This window comes from Ambystoma mexicanum (assembly GCF_040938575.1).
Source record: "Ambystoma mexicanum isolate Mex_15411 chromosome 12 unlocalized genomic scaffold, UKY_AmexF1_1 Mex_chr12_unloc.1, whole genome shotgun sequence".
NCBI lineage: Eukaryota > Metazoa > Chordata > Amphibia > Caudata > Ambystomatidae > Ambystoma > Ambystoma mexicanum.
The window spans coordinates 11,904,425-11,917,490 of NW_027182322.1; the positions used below are offsets into that span (position 1 = coordinate 11,904,425).

At 36.4% G+C, this 13,066-nt stretch overlaps 5 non-coding genes across 5 annotated transcripts; all 5 read left to right on the top strand.

Moving 5' to 3' along the window:
* The first annotated feature begins 5,565 nt into the window (after positions 1-5,565).
* Positions 5,566-5,655, top strand: TRNAR-UCU (transfer RNA arginine (anticodon UCU)). The gene is given in 2 exon segments: positions 5,566-5,602; positions 5,620-5,655. It is a non-coding gene; the product is annotated as a tRNA-Arg (tRNA).
* A 1,442-nt stretch (positions 5,656-7,097) lies between these two features.
* Positions 7,098-7,187, top strand: TRNAR-UCU (transfer RNA arginine (anticodon UCU)). The gene is given in 2 exon segments: positions 7,098-7,134; positions 7,152-7,187. It is a non-coding gene; the product is annotated as a tRNA-Arg (tRNA).
* A 676-nt stretch (positions 7,188-7,863) lies between these two features.
* Positions 7,864-7,953, top strand: TRNAR-UCU (transfer RNA arginine (anticodon UCU)). Its single transcript is given in 2 exon segments — positions 7,864-7,900; positions 7,918-7,953. It is a non-coding gene; the product is annotated as a tRNA-Arg (tRNA).
* A 1,429-nt stretch (positions 7,954-9,382) lies between these two features.
* On the top strand, positions 9,383-9,472 carry TRNAR-UCU (transfer RNA arginine (anticodon UCU)). Its single transcript is given in 2 exon segments — positions 9,383-9,419; positions 9,437-9,472. It is a non-coding gene; the product is annotated as a tRNA-Arg (tRNA).
* Positions 9,473-10,148: 676 nt separating this feature from the next.
* TRNAR-UCU (transfer RNA arginine (anticodon UCU)) lies at positions 10,149-10,238 on the top strand. Its single transcript is given in 2 exon segments — positions 10,149-10,185; positions 10,203-10,238. It is a non-coding gene; the product is annotated as a tRNA-Arg (tRNA).
* Positions 10,239-13,066: the final 2,828 nt, after the last annotated feature.

A 13,066-nucleotide genomic window follows, 5' to 3' on the forward strand; every position in this document is an offset into this window, starting at 1 on the left:
TCACTTGGCAAGAAAATACTGTAATACCCTATTCTCTGAATTTCTCCCCAAGCGAACAAAGGTGCAGTTCAAGGTTTCACCCCGAACTGTGATTCTTGCTACAGACATTTAATGTTTCAGAAAACAATCATTCTTTCATGTATCCCAGAAGGCTTGATAATATGATGTGAAGTAAACACTGGATTGACAAAACCTCGATCATCCCCTGATGTACGCAAGTTGATTGTCATCTGGCTCTGTGGCGCAATGGATAGCCCGTTGGACTTCTAAGTGAATTGGCAAAGTCATTCAAAGGTTGTGGGTTCGAATCCCACCAGAGTCGCATTTTTTACTTTCTAATTCAAACAAGGAACATTATGCATGTGAGGAATGTTTATTTTTGGCCGATGCTTTAATCTTAGTATTTGACCCAAGTTGAACCTATGTATCTAATACAGCATGCAACTGAATCAAAAGCAGTCTGCCTTCCATTGGAACAGGAACATATTGCTCATAAGCAATACAACATCACTGCCAGAAACTTTGCACTTTCCTAATGTATCCTTCCTTCAGAAACATTGTCTTTATAATAGCTGTAAATGAGATAGACCAAAACACGACACCCTACACTCAGACATTTGTTACTAGCGACATATAAAGTAAAATATTCTTTCAAAACTATTTATGGTATATTCTCTTTGTGTTTTTGTATTGTTAACCAATTGTATGGCTGCACTTTTTATCCAGTTCTTTTTTATTAAGGTATGTAATTGTTGTCCAAACGTATTCAGTTTGCAAGAAAATACAGTAATACCCTATTCTCCGAATTTATCCCTAAAGGAACAAAGGTGTAGTTCAAGGTTTCACCCAGAAGTGTGATTCTTCTGCAGACATTTTATGTTTCAGAAAACAATTATTCTTTCTTGTATCCCAGAAGGCTTGATAATATGATGTGAAGTAAACACTGGATTGACAAAACCTCGATCATCCCCTGATGTACGCAAGTTGATTGTCATCTGGCTCTGTGGCGCAATGGATAGCGCGTTGGACTTCTAAGTGAATTGGCAAAGTCATTCAAAGGTTGGGGGTTCGAATCCCACCAGAGTCGCATTTTTTACTTTCTTATTCAAACAAGGAACATTATGCATGTGAGGAATGTTTATTTTTGGCCGATGCTTTAATCTTAGTATTTGACCCAAGTTGAACCTATGTATCTAATACAGCATGCAACTGAATCAAAAGCAGTCTGCCTTCCATTGCAACAGGAACATATTGCTCATAAGGAATACAACATCACTGCCAAAAACTTTGCACTTTCCTAATGTATCCTTCCTTCAGAAACATTGTCTTTATAATAGCTGTAAATGAGATAGACCAAAAACACGACACCCTACACTCAGACATTTGTTTCTAGCGACATATAAAGTAAAATCTTCTTTCAAAGCTATTTATGGTATATTCTCTTTGTGTTTTTGTATTGTTAACCAATTGTATGGCTGCACTTTTTATCCAGTTCTTTTTTATTAAGGTATGGAATTGTTGTCCAAACGTATTCAGTTTGCAAGAAAATACAGTAATACCCTATTCTCCGAATTTATCCCTAAAGGAACAAAGGTGTAGTTCAAGGTTTCACCCAGAAGTGTGATTCTTCTACAGACATTTTATGTTTCAGAAAACAATTATTCTTTCTTGTATCCCAGAAGGCTTGATAATATGATGTGAAGTAAACACTGGATTGACAAAACCTCGATCATCCCCTGATGTACGCAAGTTGATTGTCATCTGGCTCTGTGGCGCAATGGATAGCCCGTTGGACTTCTAAGTGAATTGGCAAAGTCATTCAAAGGTTGTGGGTTCGAATCCCACCAGAGTCGCATTTTTTACTTTCTAATTCAAACAAGGAACATTATGCATGTGAGGAATGTTTATTTTTGGCCGATGCTTTAATCTTAGTATTTGACCCAAGTTGAACCTATGTATCTAATACAGCATGCAACTGAATCAAAAGCAGTCTGCCTTCCATTGGAACAGGAACATATTGCTCATAAGCAATACAACATCACTGCCAGAAACTTTGCACTTTCCTAATGTATCCTTCCTTCAGAAACATTGTCTTTATAATAGCTGTAAATGAGATAGACCAAAAACACGACACCCTACACTCAGACATTTGTTTCTAGCGACATATAAAGTAAAATCTTCTTTCAAAGCTATCTTTGTGTTTTTGTATTGTTAACCAATTGTATGTCTGCACTTTTTATCCAGTTCTTTTTTATTAAGGGATGAAATTGTTGTCCAAACCAATTCACTTGGCAAGAAAATACTGTAATACCCTATTCTCTGAATTTCTCCCCAAGCGAACAAAGGTGCAGTTCAAGGTTTCACCCCGAACTGTGATTCTTGCTACAGACATTTAATGTTTCAGAAAACAATCATTCTTTCATGTATCCCAGAAGGCTTGATAATATGATGTGAAGTAAACACTGGATTGACAAAACCTCGATCATCCCCTGATGTACGCAAGTTGATTGTCATCTGGCTCTGTGGCGCAATGGATAGCCCGTTGGACTTCTAAGTGAATTGGCAAAGTCATTCAAAGGTTGTGGGTTCGAATCCCACCAGAGTCGCATTTTTTACTTTCTAATTCAAACAAGGAACATTATGCATGTGAGGAATGTTTATTTTTGGCCGATGCTTTAATCTTAGTATTTGACCCAAGTTGAACCTATGTATCTAATACAGCATGCAACTGAATCAAAAGCAGTCTGCCTTCCATTGGAACAGGAACATATTGCTCATAAGCAATACAACATCACTGCCAGAAACTTTGCACTTTCCTAATGTATCCTTCCTTCAGAAACATTGTCTTTATAATAGCTGTAAATGAGATAGACCAAAACACGACACCCTACACTCAGACATTTGTTACTAGCGACATATAAAGTAAAATATTCTTTCAAAACTATTTATGGTATATTCTCTTTGTGTTTTTGTATTGTTAACCAATTGTATGGCTGCACTTTTTATCCAGTTCTTTTTTATTAAGGTATGTAATTGTTGTCCAAACGTATTCAGTTTGCAAGAAAATACAGTAATACCCTATTCTCCGAATTTATCCCTAAAGGAACAAAGGTGTAGTTCAAGGTTTCACCCAGAAGTGTGATTCTTCTGCAGACATTTTATGTTTCAGAAAACAATTATTCTTTCTTGTATCCCAGAAGGCTTGATAATATGATGTGAAGTAAACACTGGATTGACAAAACCTCGATCATCCCCTGATGTACGCAAGTTGATTGTCATCTGGCTCTGTGGCGCAATGGATAGCGCGTTGGACTTCTAAGTGAATTGGCAAAGTCATTCAAAGGTTGGGGGTTCGAATCCCACCAGAGTCGCATTTTTTACTTTCTTATTCAAACAAGGAACATTATGCATGTGAGGAATGTTTATTTTTGGCCGATGCTTTAATCTTAGTATTTGACCCAAGTTGAACCTATGTATCTAATACAGCATGCAACTGAATCAAAAGCAGTCTGCCTTCCATTGCAACAGGAACATATTGCTCATAAGGAATACAACATCACTGCCAAAAACTTTGCACTTTCCTAATGTATCCTTCCTTCAGAAACATTGTCTTTATAATAGCTGTAAATGAGATAGACCAAAAACACGACACCCTACACTCAGACATTTGTTTCTAGCGACATATAAAGTAAAATCTTCTTTCAAAGCTATTTATGGTATATTCTCTTTGTGTTTTTGTATTGTTAACCAATTGTATGGCTGCACTTTTTATCCAGTTCTTTTTTATTAAGGTATGGAATTGTTGTCCAAACGTATTCAGTTTGCAAGAAAATACAGTAATACCCTATTCTCCGAATTTATCCCTAAAGGAACAAAGGTGTAGTTCAAGGTTTCACCCAGAAGTGTGATTCTTCTACAGACATTTTATGTTTCAGAAAACAATTATTCTTTCTTGTATCCCAGAAGGCTTGATAATATGATGTGAAGTAAACACTGGATTGACAAAACCTCGATCATCCCCTGATGTACGCAAGTTGATTGTCATCTGGCTCTGTGGCGCAATGGATAGCCCGTTGGACTTCTAAGTGAATTGGCAAAGTCATTCAAAGGTTGTGGGTTCGAATCCCACCAGAGTCGCATTTTTTACTTTCTAATTCAAACAAGGAACATTATGCATGTGAGGAATGTTTATTTTTGGCCGATGCTTTAATCTTAGTATTTGACCCAAGTTGAACCTATGTATCTAATACAGCATGCAACTGAATCAAAAGCAGTCTGCCTTCCATTGGAACAGGAACATATTGCTCATAAGCAATACAACATCACTGCCAGAAACTTTGCACTTTCCTAATGTATCCTTCCTTCAGAAACATTGTCTTTATAATAGCTGTAAATGAGATAGACCAAAAACACGACACCCTACACTCAGACATTTGTTTCTAGCGACATATAAAGTAAAATCTTCTTTCAAAGCTATCTTTGTGTTTTTGTATTGTTAACCAATTGTATGTCTGCACTTTTTATCCAGTTCTTTTTTATTAAGGTATGAAATTGTTGTCCAAACCAATTCACTTGGCAAGAAAATACTGTAATACCCTATTCTCTGAATTTCTCCCCAAGCGAACAAAGGTGCAGTTCAAGGTTTCACCCCGAACTGTGATTCTTGCTACAGACATTTAATGTTTCAGAAAACAATCATTCTTTCATGTATCCCAGAAGGCTTGATAATGTGATGTGAAGTAAACACTGGATTGACAAAACTTCGATCATCCCTTACTGTATGCAAGTGGATTTTCATCTGGCTCTGTTGCGCAATGGATAGCGCGTTGGACTTCTAAGTGAATTGGCAAAGTCATTCAAAGGTTGTGGGTTCGAATCCAACCAGAGTCGCATTTTTTACTTTCTTATTCAAATAAGGAACATTATGCATGTGAGGAATGTTTATTTTTGGCCGATGCTTTAATCTTAGTATTTCACCCAAGTTGAACCTATGTATCTAATACAGCATGCAACTGAATCAAAAGCAGTCTGCCTTCCATGGCAACAGGAACATATTGCTCATAAGCAATACAACATCACTGCCAGAAACTTTGCACTTTCCTAATGTATCCTTCCTTCAGAAACATTGTCTTTATAATAGCTGTAAATGAGATAGACCAAAACACGACACCCTACACTCAGACATTTGTTACTAGCGACATATAAAGTAAAATATTCTTTCAAAACTATTTATGGTATATTCTCTTTGTGTTTTTGTATTGTTAACCAATTGTATGGCTGCACTTTTTATCCAGTTCTTTTTTATTAAGGTATGTAATTGTTGTCCAAACGTATTCAGTTTGCAAGAAAATACAGTAATACCCTATTCTCCGAATTTATCCCTAAAGGAACAAAGGTGTAGTTCAAGGTTTCACCCAGAAGTGTGATTCTTCTGCAGACATTTTATGTTTCAGAAAACAATTATTCTTTCTTGTATCCCAGAAGGCTTGATAATATGATGTGAAGTAAACACTGGATTGACAAAACCTCGATCATCCCCTGATGTACGCAAGTTGTTTGTCATCTGGCTCTGTGGCGCAATGGATAGCGCGTTGGACTTCTAAGTGAATTGGCAAAGTCATTCAAAGGTTGTGGGTTCGAATCCCACCAGAGTCGCATTTTTTACTTTCTTATTCAAACAAGGAACATTATGCATGTGAGGAATGTTTATTTTTGGCCGATGCTTTAATCTTAGTATTTGACCCAAGTTGAACCTATGTATCTAATACAGCATGCAACTGAATCAAAAGCAGTCTGCCTTCCATTGCAACAGGAACATATTGCTCATAAGGAATACAACATCACTGCCAAAAACTTTGCACTTTCCTAATGTATCCTTCCTTCAGAAACATTGTCTTTATAATAGCTGTAAATGAGATAGACCAAAAACACGACACCCTACACTCAGACATTTGTTTCTAGCGACATATAAAGTAAAATCTTCTTTCAAAGCTATTTATGGTATATTCTCTTTGTGTTTTTGTATTGTTAACCAATTGTATGGCTGCACTTTTTATCCAGTTCTTTTTTATTAAGGTATGAAATTGTTGTCCAAACCAATTCACTTGGCAAGAAAATACTGTAATACCCTATTCTCTGAATTTCTCCCCAAGCGAACAAAGGTGCAGTTCAAGGTTTCACCCCGAACTGTGATTCTTGCTACAGACATTTAATGTTTCAGAAAACAATCATTCTTTCATGTATCCCAGAAGGCTTGATAATGTGATGTGAAGTAAACACTGGATTGACAAAACTTCGATCATCCCTTACTGTGTGCAAGTGGATTTTCATCTGGCTCTGTTGCGCAATGGATAGCGCGTTGGACTTCTAAGTGAATTGGCAAAGTCATTCAAAGGTTGTGGGTTCGAATCCAACCAGAGTCGCATTTTTTACTTTCTTATTCAAATAAGGAACATTATGCATGTGAGGAATGTTTATTTTTGGCCGATGCTTTAATCTTAGTATTTCACCCAAGTTGAACCTATGTATCTAATACAGCATGCAACTGAATCAAAAGCAGTCTGCCTTCCATGGCAACAGGAACATATTGCTCATAAGCAATACAACATCACTGCCAGAAACTTTGCACTTTCCTAATGTATCCTTCCTTCAGAAACATTGTCTTTATAATAGCTGTAAATGAGATAGACCAAAACACGACACCCTACACTCAGACATTTGTTACTAGCGACATATAAAGTAAAATATTCTTTCAAAACTATTTATGGTATATTCTCTTTGTGTTTTTGTATTGTTAACCAATTGTATGGCTGCACTTTTTATCCAGTTCTTTTTTATTAAGGTATGTAATTGTTGTCCAAACGTATTCAGTTTGCAAGAAAATACAGTAATACCCTATTCTCCGAATTTATCCCTAAAGGAACAAAGGTGTAGTTCAAGGTTTCACCCAGAAGTGTGATTCTTCTGCAGACATTTTATGTTTCAGAAAACAATTATTCTTTCTTGTATCCCAGAAGGCTTGATAATATGATGTGAAGTAAACACTGGATTGACAAAACCTCGATCATCCCCTGATGTACGCAAGTTGATTGTCATCTGGCTCTGTGGCGCAATGGATAGCGCGTTGGACTTCTAAGTGAATTGGCAAAGTCATTCAAAGGTTGTGGGTTCGAATCCCACCAGAGTCGCATTTTTTACTTTCTTATTCAAACAAGGAACATTATGCATGTGAGGAATGTTTATTTTTGGCCGATGCTTTAATCTTAGTATTTGACCCAAGTTGAACCTATGTATCTAATACAGCATGCAACTGAATCAAAAGCAGTCTGCCTTCCATTGCAACAGGAACATATTGCTCATAAGGAATACAACATCACTGCCAAAAACTTTGCACTTTCCTAATGTATCCTTCCTTCAGAAACATTGTCTTTATAATAGCTGTAAATGAGATAGACCAAAAACACGACACCCTACACTCAGACATTTGTTTCTAGCGACATATAAAGTAAAATCTTCTTTCAAAGCTATTTATGGTATATTCTCTTTGTGTTTTTGTATTGTTAATCAATTGTATGGCTGCACTTTTTATCCAGTTCTTTTTTATTAAGGTATGGAATTGTTGTCCAAACGTATTCAGTTTGCAAGAAAATACAGTAATACCCTATTCTCCGAATTTATCCCTAAAGGAAAAAAGGTTTAGTTCAAGGTTTCACCCAGAAGTGTGATTCTTCTACAGACATTTTATGTTTCAGAAAACAATTATTCTTTCTTGTATCCCAGAAGGCTTGATAATATGATGTGAAGTAAACACTGGATTGACAAAACTTCGATCATCCCTTAATGTACGCAAGTTCATTTTCGTCTGGCTCTGTGGTGCAATGGATAGCGCGTTGGACTTCTAAGTGAATTGGCAAAGTCATTCAAAGGTTGTGGGTTCGAATCCCACCAGAGTCGCATTTTTTACTTTCTAATTCAAACAAGGAACATTATGCATGTGAGGAATGTTTATTTTTGGCCGGTGCTTTAATCTTAGTATTTGACCCAAGTTGAACCTATGTATCTAATACAGCATGCAACTGAATCAAAAGCAGTCTGCCTTCCATTGCAACAGGAACATATTGCTCATAAGCAATACAACATCACTGCCAGAAACTTTGCACTTTCCTAATGTATCCTTCCTTCAGAAACATTGTATTTATAATAGCTGTAAATGAGATAGACCAAAAACACGACACCCTACACTCAGACATTTGTTTCTAGCGACATATAAAGTAAAATCTTCTTTCAAAGCTATCTTTGTGTTTTTGTATTGTTAACCAATTGTATGTCTGCACTTTTTATCCAGTTCTTTTTTATTAAGGTATGAAATTGTTGTCCAAACCAATTCACTTGGCAAGAAAATACTGTAATACCCTATTCTCTGAATTTCTCCCCAAGCGAACAAAGGTGCAGTTCAAGGTTTCACCCCGAACTGTGATTCTTGCTACAGACATTTAATGTTTCAGAAAACAATCATTCTTTCATGTATCCCAGAAGGCTTGATAATGTGATGTGAAGTAAACACTGGATTGACAAAACTTAGATCATCCCTTACTGTATGCAAGTGGATTTTCATCTGGCTCTGTGGCGCAATGGATAGCGTGTTGGACTTCTAAGTGAATTGGCAAAGTCATTCAAAGGTTGTGGGTTCGAATCCAACCAGAGTCGCATTTTTTACTTTCTTATTCAAATAAGGAACATTATGCATGTGAGGAATGTTTATTTTTGGCTGATGCTTTAATCTTAGTATTTCACCCAAGTTGAACCTATGTATCTAATACAGCATGCAACTGAATCAAAAGCAGTCTGCCTTCCATGGCAACAGGAACATATTGCTCATAAGCAATACAACATCACTGCCAGAAACTTTGCACTTTCCTAAGGTATCCTTCCTTCAGAAACATTGTCTTTATAATAGCTGTAAATGAGATAGACCAAAAACACGACACCCTACACTCAGACATTTGTTTCTAGCGACATATAAAGTAAAATATTCTTTCAAAACTATTTATGGTATATTCTCTTTGTGTTTTTGTATTGTTAACCAATTGTATGGCTGCACTTTTTATCCAGTTCTTTTTTATTAAGGTATGTAATTGTTGTCCAAACGTATTCAGTTTGCAAGAAAATACAGTAATACACTATTCTCCGAATTTATCCCTAAAGGAACAAAGGTGTAGTTCAAGGTTTCACCCAGAAGTGTGATTCTTCTGCAGACATTTTATGTTTCAGAAAACAATTATTCTTTCTTGTATCCCAGAAGGCTTGATAATATGATGTGAAGTAAACACTGGATTGACAAAACCTCGATCATCCCCTGATGTACGCAAGTTGATTGTCATCTGGCTCTGTGGCGCAATGGATAGTGCGTTGGACTTCTAAGTGAATTGGCAAAGTCATTCAAAGGTTGTGGGTTCGAATCCCACCAGAGTCGCATTTTTTACTTTCTAATTCAAACAAGGAACATTATGCATGTGAGGAATGTTTATTTTTGGCCGATGCTTTAATCTTAGTATTTGACCCAAGTTGAACCTATGTATCTAATACAGCATGCAACTGAATCAAAAGCAGTCAGCCTTCCATTGCAACAGGAACATATTGCTCATAAGCAATACAACATCACTGCCAGAAACTTTGCACTTTCCTAATGTATCCTTCCTTCAGAAACATTGTCTTTATAATAGCTGTAAATGAGATAGACCAAAAACACGACACCCTACACTCAGACATTTGTTTCTAGCGACATATAAAGTAAAATCTTCTTTCAAAGCTATTTATGGTATATTCTCTTTGTGTTTTTGTATTGTTAACCAATTGTATGGCTGCACTTTTTATCCAGTTCTTTTTTATTAAGGTATGGAATTGTTGTCCAAACGTATTCAGTTTGCAAGAAAATACAGTAATACCCTATTCTCCGAATTTATCCCTAAAGGAACAAAGGTGTAGTTCAAGGTTTCACCCAGAAGTGTGATTCTTCTACAGACATTTTATGTTTCAGAAAACAATTATTCTTTCTTGTATCCCAGAAGGCTTGATAATATGATGTGAAGTAAACACTGGATTGACAAAACCTCGATCATCCCCTGATGTACGCAAGTTGATTGTCATCTGGCTCTGTGGCGCAATGGATAGCGCGTTGGACTTCTAAGTGAATTGGCAAAGTCATTCAAAGGTTGTGGGTTCGAATCCCACCAGAGTCGCATTTTTTACTTTCTAATTCAAACAAGGAACATTATGCATGTGAGGAATGTTTATTTTTGGCCGATGCTTTAATCTTAGTATTTGACCCAAGTTGAACCTATGTATCTAATACAGCATGCAACTGAATCAAAAGCAGTCTGCCTTCCATTGCAACAGGAACATATTGCTCATAAGGAATACAACATCACTGCCAAAAACTTTGCACTTTCCTAATGTATCCTTCCTTCAGAAACATTGTCTTTATAATAGCTGTAAATGAGATAGACCAAAAACACGACACCCTACACTCAGACATTTGTTTCTAGCGACATATAAAGTAAAATCTTCTTTCAAAGCTATTTATGGTATATTCTCTTTGTGTTTTTGTATTGTTAACCAATTATATGGCTGCACTTTTTATCCAGTTCTTTTTTATTAAGGTATGGAATTGTTGTCCAAACGTATTCAGTTTGCAAGAAAATACAGTAATACCCTATTCTCCGAATTTATCCCTAAAGGAACAAAGGTGTAGTTCAAGGTTTCACCCAGAAGTGTGATTCTTCTACAGACATTTTATGTTTCAGAAAACAATTATTCTTTCTTGTATCCCAGAAGGCTTGATAATATGATGTGAAGTAAACACTGGATTGACAAAACTTCGATCATCCCTTAATGTACGCAAGTTCATTTTCGTCTGGCTCTGTGGTGCAATGGATAGCGCGTTGGACTTCTAAGTGAATTGGCAAAGTCATTCATAGGTTGTGGGTTCGAATCCCACCAGAGTCGCATTTTTTACTTTCTAATTCAAACAAGGAACATTATGCATGTGAGGAATGTTTATTTTTGGCCGATGCTTTAATCTTAGTATTTGACCCAAGTTGAACCTATGTATCTAATACAGCATGCAACTGAATCAAAAGCAGTCTGCCTTCCATTGCAACAGGAACATATTGCTCATAAGCAATACAACATCACTGCCAGAAACTTTGCACTTTCCTAATGTATCCTTCCTTCAGAAACATTGTATTTATAATAGCTGTAAATGAGATAGACCAAAAACACGACACCCTACACTCAGACATTTGTTTCTAGCGACATATAAAGTAAAATCTTCTTTCAAAGCTATCTTTGTGTTTTTGTATTGTTAACCAATTGTATGTCTGCACTTTTTATCCAGTTCTTTTTTATTAAGGTATGTAATTGTTGTCCAAACGTATTCAGTTAGCAAGAAAATACAGTAATACCCTATTCTCCGAATTTATCCCTAAAGGAACAAAGGTGTAGTTCAAGGTTTCACCCAGAAGTGTGATTCTTCTGCAGACATTTTATGTTTCAGAAAACAATTATTCTTTCTTGTATCCCAGAAGGCTTGATAATATGATGTGAAGTAAACACTGGATTGACAAAACCTCGATCATCCCCTGATGTACGCAAGTTGATTGTCATTTGGCTCTGTGGCGCAATGGATAGCCCGTTGGACTTCTAAGTGAATTGGCAAAGTCATTCAAAGGTTGTGGGTTCGAATCCCACCAGAGTCGCATTTTTTACTTTCTAATTCAAACAAGGAACATTATGCATGTGAGGAATGTTTATTTTTGGCCGATGCTTTAATCTTAGTATTTGACCCAAGTTGAACCTATGTATCTAATACAGCATGCAACTGAATCAAAAGCAGTCTGCCTTCCATTGGAACAGGAACATATTGCTCATAAGCAATACAACATCACTGCCAGAAACTTTGCACTTTCCTAATGTATCCTTCCTTCAGAAACATTGTCTTTATAATAGCTGTAAATGAGATAGACCAAAAACACGACACCCTACACTCAGACATTTGTTTCTAGCGACATATAAAGTAAAATCTTCTTTCAAAGCTATCTTTGTGTTTTTGTATTGTTAACCAATTGTATGTCTGCACTTTTTATCCAGTTCTTTTTTATTAAGGTATGAAATTGTTGTCCAAACCAATTCACTTGGCAAGAAAATACTGTATTACCCTATTCTCTGAATTTCTCCCCAAGCGAACAAAGGTGCAGTTCAAGGTTTCACCCCGAACTGTGATTCTTGCTACAGACATTTAATGTTTCAGAAAACAATCATTCTTTCATGTATCCCAGAAGGCTTGATAATGTGATGTGAAGTAAACACTGGATTGACAAAACTTCGATCATCCCTTACTGTATGCAAGTGGATTTTCATCTGGCTCTGTTGCGCAATGGATAGCGCGTTGGACTTCTAAGTGAATTGGCAAAGTCATTCAAAGGTTGTGGGTTCGAATCCCACCAGAGTCGCATTTTTTACTTTCTAATTCAAACAAGGAACATTATGCATGTGAGGAATGTTTATTTTTGGCCGATGCTTTAATCTTAGTATTTGACCCAAGTTGAACCTATGTATCTAATACAGCATGCAACTGAATCAAAAGCAGTCTGCCTTCCATTGGAACAGGAACATATTGCTCATAAGCAATACAACATCACTGCCAGAAACTTTGCACTTTCCTAATGTATCCTTCCTTCAGAAACATTGTCTTTATAATAGCTGTAAATGAGATAGACCAAAAACACGACACCCTACACTCAGACATTTGTTTCTAGCGACATATAAAGTAAAATCTTCTTTCAAAGCTATCTTTGTGTTTTTGTATTGTTAACCAATTGTATGTCTGCACTTTTTATCCAGTTCTTTTTTATTAAGGTATGAAATTGTTGTCCAAACCAATTCACTTGGCAAGAAAATACTGTAATACCCTATTCTCTGAATTTCTCCCCAAGCGAACAAAGGTGCAGTTCAAGGTTTCACCCCGAACTGTGATTCTTGCTACAGACATTTAATGTTTCAGAAAACA